The sequence below is a fragment of the Lissotriton vulgaris genome, chromosome 9, assembly GCF_964263255.1.
Source record: "Lissotriton vulgaris chromosome 9, aLisVul1.2, whole genome shotgun sequence".
In the NCBI taxonomy this organism is placed as follows: domain Eukaryota; kingdom Metazoa; phylum Chordata; class Amphibia; order Caudata; family Salamandridae; genus Lissotriton; species Lissotriton vulgaris.
Window position 1 is genome coordinate 241,697,375 of NC_141697.1, and position 11,590 is coordinate 241,708,964.

Here is an 11,590-nt window from a genome sequence, read left to right on the forward strand (position 1 = left end):
CCAAAGGTTGTCATGGAGGGCGGGATTCATGCCAGATTTTTAAGATAACTACATTTATCTAAATGGGGATATACAAAAAGCCTGGCATGGATTCAGCCCTCCAGGACTGACTTTGGAGAACCCTGCCGTAGAGCTTGGGTCAAGTACTTGTATCCGTGCGCTGTCACGATTTTCGGAGGTATTTTTCCTTTTTGTTGAGCTACTCTACAGAGAGCATGTTTTGCAGCTGGCTGTGCCATCCACTCTATCGACATCTGCTTCTTCCCACCGTGTTGCTCTTCCCTCCCATTGCCGTGCTGGCCTCCCACATAGCACAGTAAATAATGCAGATGCCATATGCCTTTGCCCCATCCTGCTTCATGGAAGGCTTTGACTTTTGTTTTTGTTGCTATTTTTAGATAGCAGGAACTCTACCCCAGGTATTAAAGCGCTTTACACAAGGAGACATTGAATAAAGCTAGTGCCTCCGCAACTGCTTAGACTCCTTCGTCCCGCCCTTCATCTCTTCACACAAACCCCCTTGAGCACCGGACTTCCTTCTGAGGCTCTCTTCTCTCATGTCTTTCATCATCTACCTGACTCATTTATTTACCGCTCATCGGCTCATCATCACAAAGCAACTCGAGCCCCCAATGACTTCAAACTAGGCACACAACTCCCATAGAGCCCATAGAGCTAAAAAGGCTTTGTGTCAACCCTTCTTCCCCACCCCACCCCCTCCCCGTCATATGTCTCAGCTTGGGCTTCTGCAGCTTCCAGTTCACTCAAAGTTCTTGACCTGCTGTGGGGTTGGATGGGTAGTGTCTGGCGTCTTATCTCAGCCTCACCGGGGTACTTCACAGGTGGTTAAACAAGCATTTGCAATGCAATATGTCTCGCAATTGCGAGATTTTGAGTTATTGGCATTGTAAATGGCAATGCCTTTTATAATAATAAAAGGCATTGTCATTTACCATACCAATAGGTCAGAGTTTGGAAAAAGCAAGTCCTATTGTATTACAGAAAGCGCGGTGTCCCTGAAGTGGTCCATTTACATACCTTTGCGAACTGGTTAACAAGGCTTTGGTTTTTTTTTCCTGCTGGTTTAATTTGTCTGGCAACTAAAGTTGTAACGTATCTGCATTTCATCAACCACCTTGTGATCGGTTATTATCAAATTATCATGTTCTACATTTCTTTGAAAAGCTTTATCATGTAACCAGCTTGTTATTGTATCATCCCATTTTGCTTTAGGGCTTCCGTCGTTTCCAATGTAGACTTTGTTCAAATGCACAGGTTTGCTCTTCACGTCTCCAACACTTTCTTCTATATTATTCCCACTTCAACAGGAAGCTTGTGCAAGCCTACACACGATCCTCTTTCAGTCTAACTCCTACAGCTCGGCTTGTTTATTTGCCACTGGCACAGAAACGGCGTCATCCTGTTTTTCATCAGATGGGTTCCAAATCTCTTGGTTTTCTTAACAATAACGTTTTTTATGTATTTTCATTTTAAAACCTTTCCTTATTCGTTCTTCTTTCTACCCTTTTTCTATGCCTTGATGCGGTTACAGCGCCTTTTACTTTATTAGCACAATAGATGGCTTTATTTACTTTTACAGCTTGAACACAATGCAGACAACTAGGTCTTTACTGAACAGTGAGGGGGTAGAGCCATATATTCCTTTTGATGGACACACTTTACACAATGCTAGTGCTTAGTAAACTTATAGTTAAAGGAGTGTGAGCCTACAAACTAACAGGGACAAATGTGCCAAGGGTATGGCTCGGCCCTTGAGCCCGTGCACGAGCTGAGCCCTCAAAATACTTGTTACTTGTCAATCGGTTGGCACTGCAGTTAAGTACATCTTATTAGATGGAATTTAACAAAGAAAGAATGTGTTAGTTGCCCGTTAATCTGCATTTGAATTAAATATAATTTAGAGTAGGGAAAAGTGAAAAAGTTGAAAGTAGCATTCATTCGTTATAAAAAGAGGGACACTTCCCATTAAATATACATTTCAGTGTCTGAGATATACCACATGAGTGGCATCTCTCCATTGCAGAGGTACTTTCATGGCATGCTTAAGACATCGTCCTAAATATTGGTTAATATATGAAATCCTTGCCACCTGGGAGGACAGCAGACTCATAGCTCATCTCTCCTAGATAATGACCTCTGACCGTATCACATGAATGGTGCACTAGTCCAGCCTATTGCTGACTGGGTCATTGCTTAAGTGACTCTCCCTCTTATGAATGAGTGCTGCTTGTGATCTAGCGCTTCCTGAAACTGGGCACTTTAGAATTGGATGCAGCGCAAGTGAAAGATGACAGCTTGAGGGGTCTGAAAAAGGAAGTTTGCAACATTGTGAACTCCACCAACTTTGCATACTGCAGAACAGTGCGCATTGAAACTGTTCAACATTTGCAACCTTTTTTATGACGAATGCATGCTCGCTAGTTGTTATGATTGTCATTTTGACCAAAGGGACCGATATTTGCATGGCAGTGGTGTGGCACAAGGTGCGTGGGCCCTGCTCAAATTCCGTCATTTCCATGAAACATGACATCTACTTAGCCATAGCTGCTCCCTCGCCTTTCCCCAACATTTTAAATGAGGGTGGTTTCAATTTTTTCAGTCTGTCCCTGTTTCTTTTCTCCTCCCGTCCCCTTTTCTTGTCCCCTGTACCATTTTCCCTGTCATCTATTTTTCTTCTCCCCTCACACTGACCGGAGTAAAAATAAAAGCGTTACAAAGCAGCCCACTCTAGCCACTTCATATCTCTTTTTTAACCTTCTCGCTACTCACCTACACTCGATTGCCAAAGCAAATAGCTTGCCCATGGGTAAGACCAATTGGCTTTGCCAATGCTTGTTCCTTGTGAAGTCTACATGAGTTTGTTAACTTACTTTTTGATGTTTTGTAAAGCACTTCAAAGCACTGATAATTTATTTATTCTTAATCCCAACAATAAGGTTTTGGTACTGAAATTGTTTTAAATGCTTGTCTAATTGAGGCATGTCCTTCACCCATCTTCCACTGTTAAGTTAGGAAAATTTGTTTCAGCTCATTTCTAATATTAGTTCAGGCAGTTGGAAAACAACATTAAAAGTATGTGGTAGATGTCTGTAGAAGTAATTTGGGATTTATATTAAGATAAATGTGAATGTACTAGAGTCTAACTTGAAAAACAATATGCACCATCTTTCTTCAGATCAGTTAAATAGTGTTGAAAATCAAATTTTACCCACATTATCTAACGCAGCCATTCCCAACAAATAATGCCACCACCATTGGAAGTGCCAAAGGCTTGTGAAGAGGAGCTATAGTTGATTGCCTTCGCTGTCTATCTTGTTTCTTGTCTCGCCCATTCTGATGCAGGTCTCCCATTTTTGGGCTGGTTTTCCATAAAATCATATAGTAATCCTGATCTCCGTCATTCATCTTCATGTTCCTACAAATGTCAGTGCTCTGTTAGAAGTTGACAATTCACTTTCCCAAATGAGAACCATTTCTAGTTTGCTTGGGGCCAGTAAACTCAAGATATTGCACATCAAAGGATAGGATGTAGCCTTACGGTTATAAGAATTGCGTTTCTTAGTAGGTTCACCAGCTTCGATCCACATAAATCTATTATTACATGTGCACCATGTTCTCCAGTGAGTATGTGCAAGAAAATGTGTCGTACTTTTGTGAACCTCAAGCTGAAACGCTAGAAAGAGGAAAGTCACACTTTTTACCCAAGTGACTTAGAACTAAACACACATTATTTTAATACTTGCAATAACGCCCATGCCATAGGCGTCATGTGCCACTGTCTGATAAAACATTCCACAAATGGTTCGAAATCTTTAGTCCTTGTTGCACAATTGGCTCACAGACTGTGCTAACACCATCGCCTCAATGAGGCCACCAACCCTCAGGCCAAGTGAGCCAGCTGGTTCTCCACCGAACTCCGAGAATCGAGACGAACTTGCAGACACCTCAAAGACCTGAAGGAATTCCAAAACCTCGACAACTTCAAAGCAGTCACGGCTGCCCGCGACAAGCTCATCAAACACACCAGGAAGAAAGCACTCCAGGACAGAATCTCCGCCCACTCCCACAACAGCAAGGAACTCTTCGGCATCATCAAAGAGCTTGCCCAACCCAACAGTGAAACAACTGACATCCCACCCTCCCAGGACCTCTGCGACAGACTCAGCGCTTTCTTCCACCACAAAATCAAGACCATCTATGCAAGACGGCTGGACCACGTTCATCGTTGAAGACACCCAGAAGACTATGAAGTCGACGGACTTCGGGCCCCGTTGAACCCCTGCCCCCACCACATCTACCACAGAGCCGTTGACAACATCGCCCCTGAGCTTCATCGAATCATCAACCACTCCTTCAAGACCGCCTCCTTCCCCGACGACTGGAAACACGCTGAGATCAACCCTCTCCTGAAAAAACCCAGAGTGGACCCCACCGACCTCAAAAACTTTAGACCAATCTCCTTACTCCAGTATCTGGCGAAAGTCATCGAAAAATCTGTGAACAGCCTGCTTGCCTCCTTCATAGAAGAAAACAATGTCCTTGACTCCTCCCAATCCAGCTCCAGCAAACTGCCCTTCTCACAGCGAAAGACGACATCCATCCCCTCATCCTCCACCTTCGACACAGTCTCTCACCGTACCCTAGCCCGCAGACTACGACGCAGGAATCCCAAACAAGGCCATCGACTGGATCCCCTCTTTCCTCTCCGGCAGGACACAGAGGGTCCGACTCTTCGCCCTTCCTCTTGGATCCCACACCGACGACCTGCGGAGTTCCTCAAGGATACTTCATCAGCCCCACCCTGTTCAACGTCTACATGGCTCCGCTCGCACCCATCGTCGGATCCCACGGACTTAACATTGTATCCTACATAGATGACACCCAACTCATCCTCACTATCCAATGAACCCAATACATCCAAATAAAACTTTCAAGAAGGAATGGAAGCTGTCTCTAGGTGGATGAAGAACAGCGGCCTACAACTCAACACGAACAAAACCGAAGGACTCTTGTTGGGCCCACACCCCAACACCTAGAATGACACCTGGTCCCCCGCTGCCTTCGGAAACCCGTCCTCCCCCGGATTCATCCTGGACTCCGAACTCAAAATGGGCCGTCAAATCAATGCTGTCTCCTCCTCCTCCTGCTTCCACACACACTGCCTTCTATGAAAGACCCTCAACTGGATTCCTCTCAAGTGCATGAAAACTGTCAACCACGCCCTAATCTGCAGCAGACTGGACTTTGGCAATGCACTCTACCCTGGGATCAACAAGAACCTCACCCGCAAACTCCGAAACGTCCAGAACACCTCCGCCAGACCAACCAACACCTGCGGACATTACATTGGCTCCCTGTCGAGAAGAGAATCCCCTACAAGCTTTTCACCCATGCCCACAAAGACCTACACAACACCAGACCTGCCTACCAGAACCACCGCTTCTCGTTCCATGCACCCCAAAGATCCCTCCGTTCAGCCCAGCTCTCCCTTGCGACGCATCAAGAAGACCAGAACAGGAGGCCCTCCCTCTGTGGAAACAACTCCCCCGCCCCCCCATACCCAGGGCCTTATGAACCTTTGGGGTGTAATTGCACTATACCAATCCGTTGACTACAGCACCAATACCCTGGAGCTTCAATCTGATTCTAGCCAGTCTCAAATGGTCTTTTTATGTAGTGGGTTATTTGTGAAGATCACACCTCAGAGCTACCAAGCACTACGTTGCAAGGTGCTGGACGGAAAGAGACGGAGAGTCGAGTCGAGTCATGAGCTGACCGGCTCCTAGCCACGGCTGTGGGAAGGTATCAAGAGCTGTCCCAGCAAGGGCTCTATTTTAGCTCTGGTACATTTTTCATCTACAAAATTCTGTTTAGCACCTTTCCCCTGAGGCGGAAGCCGGGGGCGCTCTTTTCTCTACCCTCACCTGTAGTTGTATTACGGAGTGTGTGACACTTATTCTGGACTTGTTTTAGACTTGTAAATATTTTATCAGGCGCTATTTTAAAATTTCCGGAATTGCTGTAAAACGACCTAGAAGGTGAGCTCTATTTCACCAGGGTCGATATTGTTGCCTGATCCTACCGGCGCAGCCGAATTGAGGTGCTGACGCCGGTAGTCGCGGAAATTACCACCGCCATCTTGGGGAAGGCAGGAAGGGTAGCGGTCCAGCTTCTGGACGATTCCCACCCTCCTGTCATGCATAAAAATAACCACTCCTCTCGTCCGCGCAGCGGGCGCGCCGATGGCGCGCCGAAGGCGCGCCTAAGGCAAGCCCGTCTGCGCCTGGCACGGGCCGAGGGCCAGTCCCCCTGCCCAGGTAATTATTGAGAACCGCGCAAGCTGGACTAGAGACCAGCTTATACAAATAGGATCGTGCTCCTGTGATATAGCAGCCCGCTGCCTCCCTGAACACTTAGATGGCCATTCCTTCCAATGCTCTCAGTGTAACTTTACTCTCCCTCCTTGGTGCGAACGCACCCTTCCACTACCCTCAGCCCCGACTGCTCGCACCTTAAAAGCAGCGCTGATTAACTGTAGATCTCTCCCTCGTCACGCTAATGAAATTTGGTCGATTCTGAACACTTATAACTGGGACATTCTATTTCTTACTGAGTCTTGGACTAAGGATACTTCAAATCCGGATATTTATTTAGCCACCCCCCCGGACTATCGCTTCCTGGGCATTAACCGAGAAGGTAAAACTGGGGGTGGACTGGCTATCATGTTTAAATCTCACCTTAATATTACTATTAAAAAATTAACGAACATTGGGTTGATTGAAGCCTTGTATTTTTCGATTGCCGACTCTGCTTCAGCCTACCTAACCGGCATTTTAGTTTATAACCCTCCCAAAGCCTCCCCCTCCTCTCTAACGCAGCTGGTTCACATCATAACTGACCTGTCTCTCAAGCACCCGCACTTTATAGTATTAGGTGATTTCAATTTACATGCTGATGACCCTACCTGTACCTTAGCCACTCGATTCCTTGACTCCCTTCAGAACCTGAACCTGACACAATTAATCCAAGGTCCGACGCACGAGGCGGGCCACACATTAGACCTAATTTTCTCTAATCTCCCAGGTATCATCACCCACCCCTCCATTCCCCTTACCTGGACTGACCATTACCTTCTCTCAGTCGATATCTCACTCCCTCAGACACCCATTCCGGTGGGACGGGGAACAGACTACAGGAGGAAATGGCACAAAATTACTTGCACAGCCCTAGAGTCGGTATTTAGTTGTCCTCTAGAGCCTCACATAGACAACATTGATGCTGGTGTTTCCAAGTTCAATGCTGCACTATTATCTGCGATAGACGGCATTGCGCCATCTCTACCGGTTTCTTCTGCGAGATCTCGTCCCTCCGCTCCTTGGTTTTCAGCTGCCTTACGTGAAGAAAAAAGCCGCTGCAAAAAATTAGAACGCAGCTGGAGATTAACTTATGATATAGAGGCGAAATTCATCTACAAAACGGCCTTAAAGCAATTTACTAAGCTTAAAAAATCTGCCATGAAAGAGTTCTTTGCCTCGCAAATTAAAGATGCAGACAACTCGGCAAAAACGTTGTTTAAAATTGTTAAAGACTTTGTCAAACCTCCTGCAATGACACCCAACAATGTTGCCAACCAGTCTCTTTGCAACGGCCTATCAGACTTCTTTCAGGAAAAAATTGAGAAAATCGCAGCAACCTTCCCTCCAGCTGTGGCGTCTGATCACTCCCTTTCGCCGACTTCAATCAGCCACGATACTGCTCCTGCCCTAGTAGCATTCAAGGACCTCACTCCCGATCTTGCACTTAAACTTCTTACACAGTGCAAATCGGGCTCTCCTTTGGACCCGGTTCCCCCAAAGATCATGAGTGACTTGGCTACTCTATTATTAGAGCCGCTTACTTCATTATGGAATGCCTCTTTACAATTAGGCCAATTCCCCTCGGCTTGTAAAGAAGCCTTGCTGGTGCCTATCCTGAAGAAAACAGATGCGGACCCCACACAATTCTGTAATTATCGGCCTATTTCCCTCCTTCCGAAACCAGCGAAGGTCCTGGAGAAGGCCGTCCAACTTCAACTTGCAGAATATCTCCAGACTAATTCCCTACTCCATGACTCCCAGTCCGGTTTCCGTGCGGGCTTCAGCACGGAAACGGCATTACTAGAAGTATCTGAGACTGTTCGAGAGTGTGTGGATAAGGGCGAGGAGGCCATGTTGGTTCTCCTCGACTTGTCCGCCGCTTTCGATACGGTGTCTCATCAAATACTTCTAGATCGACTGGAGCAGATTGGACTGAGCGGCTCTGCACTACTGTGGATCACTTCTTTCCTCCAGGGTCGATCTCAGAGGGTTCTTCTCAGACCTTTTAAATCGGAGTGCAAACCTCTTACCTCTGGAGTCCCGCAGGGCTCGGCCTTGAGTCCTTTATTCTTTAATGTCTACCTTGCCCCGTTGGCCAGGGTAGTGGAGGCATGCGGAGTCAGAGTGATTTCCTATGCTGATGATACACAGCTGATATTCTCCTTTAGAGATCACTCTGACTCCAGCCTCTCTAGTTTTCGCCACTGTTTGGGCGAAATCTGCTCTTGGATGGCCTTGAACCATCTCCGTCTTAACACTGACAAGACGGAAGTCCTGTTTTTTAATCAAAAAATGACAATACCCCCCTCACTTTGGTGGCCTACGGTTCTCAACCCCCCCCCAATTCCGGTGCATTCCGCTCGTAATCTGGGATTCCAGTTTGACGATACGCTCTCCTGCAGCCCACAAATTAATAAAGTTACTGCCGCCTGCTTTGGAAAATTAAAAATGATGAGAAAAATCTTTCCATTTCTGCCAATGGACGCGCGCAGAACAGTTACCCAGGCCTTAATAACCTCACATTTGGATTATGCCAACAGTCTGTACGCGGGGGCCCCATTGTACCAAATTGAACGCCTTCAAGTAGTCCAAAACGCGGCAGCAAGACTGATTGGCAATATCCCTTTCCGACACCCGATCTCAATGTTTCGCAAACAGCTCCATTGGCTTCCTATAGCCTGCCGCATTAAGTTTAAAATACTCACTCTTGCGTTCCGTGCTCTGAACGGATCCGGACCTGAATACTTGAGAAAGAGATTGACATTATCTCACTCAGTGAGAGACCTACGTTCCAACAGTCTTCGTCTTATGGTGGTGCCACGCTTCCGCCGCGCCCGAATGGGTGGCAGAGCCTTTGCTGTCCTTGCTGCGAAACATTGGAACAGCCTTCCCTTAGACCTCAGATTTGCCCCATCTGAAGCACTGTTCCGTAGACGCTTGAAAACTTGGCTATTCTCTTCTATTTAGACAGGCCCTTCTTTCTTTTCTGCTGACAGTTTTAGCGCCGGGACACCCCCGACGGGGGTAGCTGTGCGCTCTACAAGAATCATAAATAATAATAATAATGGTGGATCACCCAACGCTTACTGAAGGTTTGAGACGCGTGGCTGCTGTAAGGCATACTTCCTAACAAGAAAAGCAGTGTTAAATGCGTGTTGCGCGCTAAAATTTAAATAACCAGGCCTTGCAAGTGGGGCTCCCGTTGGTTTCTTTTGTAACGATTCTAGAATGGGATCTGAGGCTATAATCCGTGTTTTCTCTAGTGGGTGCTTATGACGTAATTCTCTGTACTCTAGTGATCTGTACGTTTGTATTATGTCCTGTCTTTATAGTCGAAAAAATTGTGAAAGTCAACAAAAGTGAAGAGATTCTGAAGAAAGGTTGCAATACTTTGAAATACAGACTGGGGTGCTGATGGGAAAAGACTGTCAGGGATTAGCAATATAGAGATCAATTTGAAAAGTCCTTCGGGGTAATCTGAGTAGGAAGCGCAGCATGGTAATACCACAGTTTCTGGTGTGTGACATCTCAAATTTTCAATGAATCCTTAATTGCAGGGAGGGAGTACAGGCTGATTACCAAGCACAAGTGGCAGCGTATCCCCGATAATGTGTGCGCTTATGGATATGCTTGGCCTAGATACTGCCGCAGTCCAATACACTGCAGATGTGTCTGTAGAATATCGACTACGGTTAAGGAAAGTCTAGAACATAGGCAGGCATTAAAAAGCTGCAAGTGTGACACGCCTACTACTAAATAAATGCTGTACTGATGCCTGGCTCTGCAAGTCTTCCAGGTCAAGTGATAGTACAGAAACAAGAGTAGAAGTTGTGACCGGAGAGGTGAAGGTGTTGGGTGACTGGTTATAGAGCGATCAGCGGGGAGAATGCTCAGGGACTGTAGGGTGTAGAAAAGACACTGAGTTGCTTCTGTAATGAATATACCCAACAAAGCTAATAATGATAGAATTTTATTTTGCTTTTAGGAAACTTGTGTCATGTACCTAATGCACTCCGGACTGGCAACTGTGTTTTGCAGGTACTGGGACTTACATGAACCTTTAATACCTGCAGAATACACTGGCATTCTCTTATACAGACGATTAGGTCAATGCAAACCCAGTATTAAATGTACTAGGAGCCTCTAACTCATATGTTGCAAATAAGTGCCTCTTAAAATGGTGTGGCTTTACTCCATACGAGGAAGCCTACACTGCATTTATGATACAATAATTACAACACAGGATAATAGATGGTGTAAAGTCTGCATTTGAAAATTTCAGGCTTTCTACATTTAGACTTTGTTTTCATGGCGAGGAGGGACTGGAAATAGAGATTAAGGGCCAGATCCCGGAAGTATTGTATTAGAATGAAGAAAAGCACAAGTGACACTGCGGGCCTATCAAAATAAAAAGAATGGTAGGAGTAAATTATTTTTTGCTTTTAGGAAACCCAGGCAGACGTACCAATTTTAAAACGAACACAAATGTTATATGAAGAAAGACCTTACTACGTCGTGGATGATCTCTGTTTCTTGGAAGTGGCTGTACTGATGAAAAAAACAGATGTCAAGGGTGTGACCACGCGAAGTAAGATCTGTTGTGTCTCCTCTCCACTTTTTCATTCCTCTTCCTGGTTTCTGTCCCCCTCATGGGACCCTAGAACCCAGTGGGAACCCTGCTGGTCTTCAGCTTCACTGATCCCAGCCGACATTCCTCAGACGAGAGAGCGGATCCTGCTGCCCAATGCACTGCCAGTAAAAGAACTATCTTGACAAGACTGTGGGTAGAGAGTAAGGTCACCTCTGCCCTTCACTGATCAGGTTAGGATTCCCAATCATGTAATAATGCAGCCACCACCAATCATGGGGCTAAGACCCTCCCAGTGTTACAGCTTCTCCGCTCTTTTCATTTTCTGTCAGTGCAGCAGCTGTTCCCATTGTAGGGTGGTCATGCGGCAGCTCAGATGACAAACTAACCAGGCTACATATATATGTATGTGGACTTGTATACCGTAAACCTAGCCAAAAGGCTTTGGAGTGCTATAAAGGGTCAAAGATATAGTCAGACAACGAGTAAATTGAACATAAAAAATATACGAGTGGTGGCTGGGCAATGTTGGCCACACAGTACAGTGTTTATATTAAGTCAGAGTCCTTTATGTGTATCAATGTCCAAAATTATCCGGTGCTTCTAGGAGGAGGAAGAGCGACCC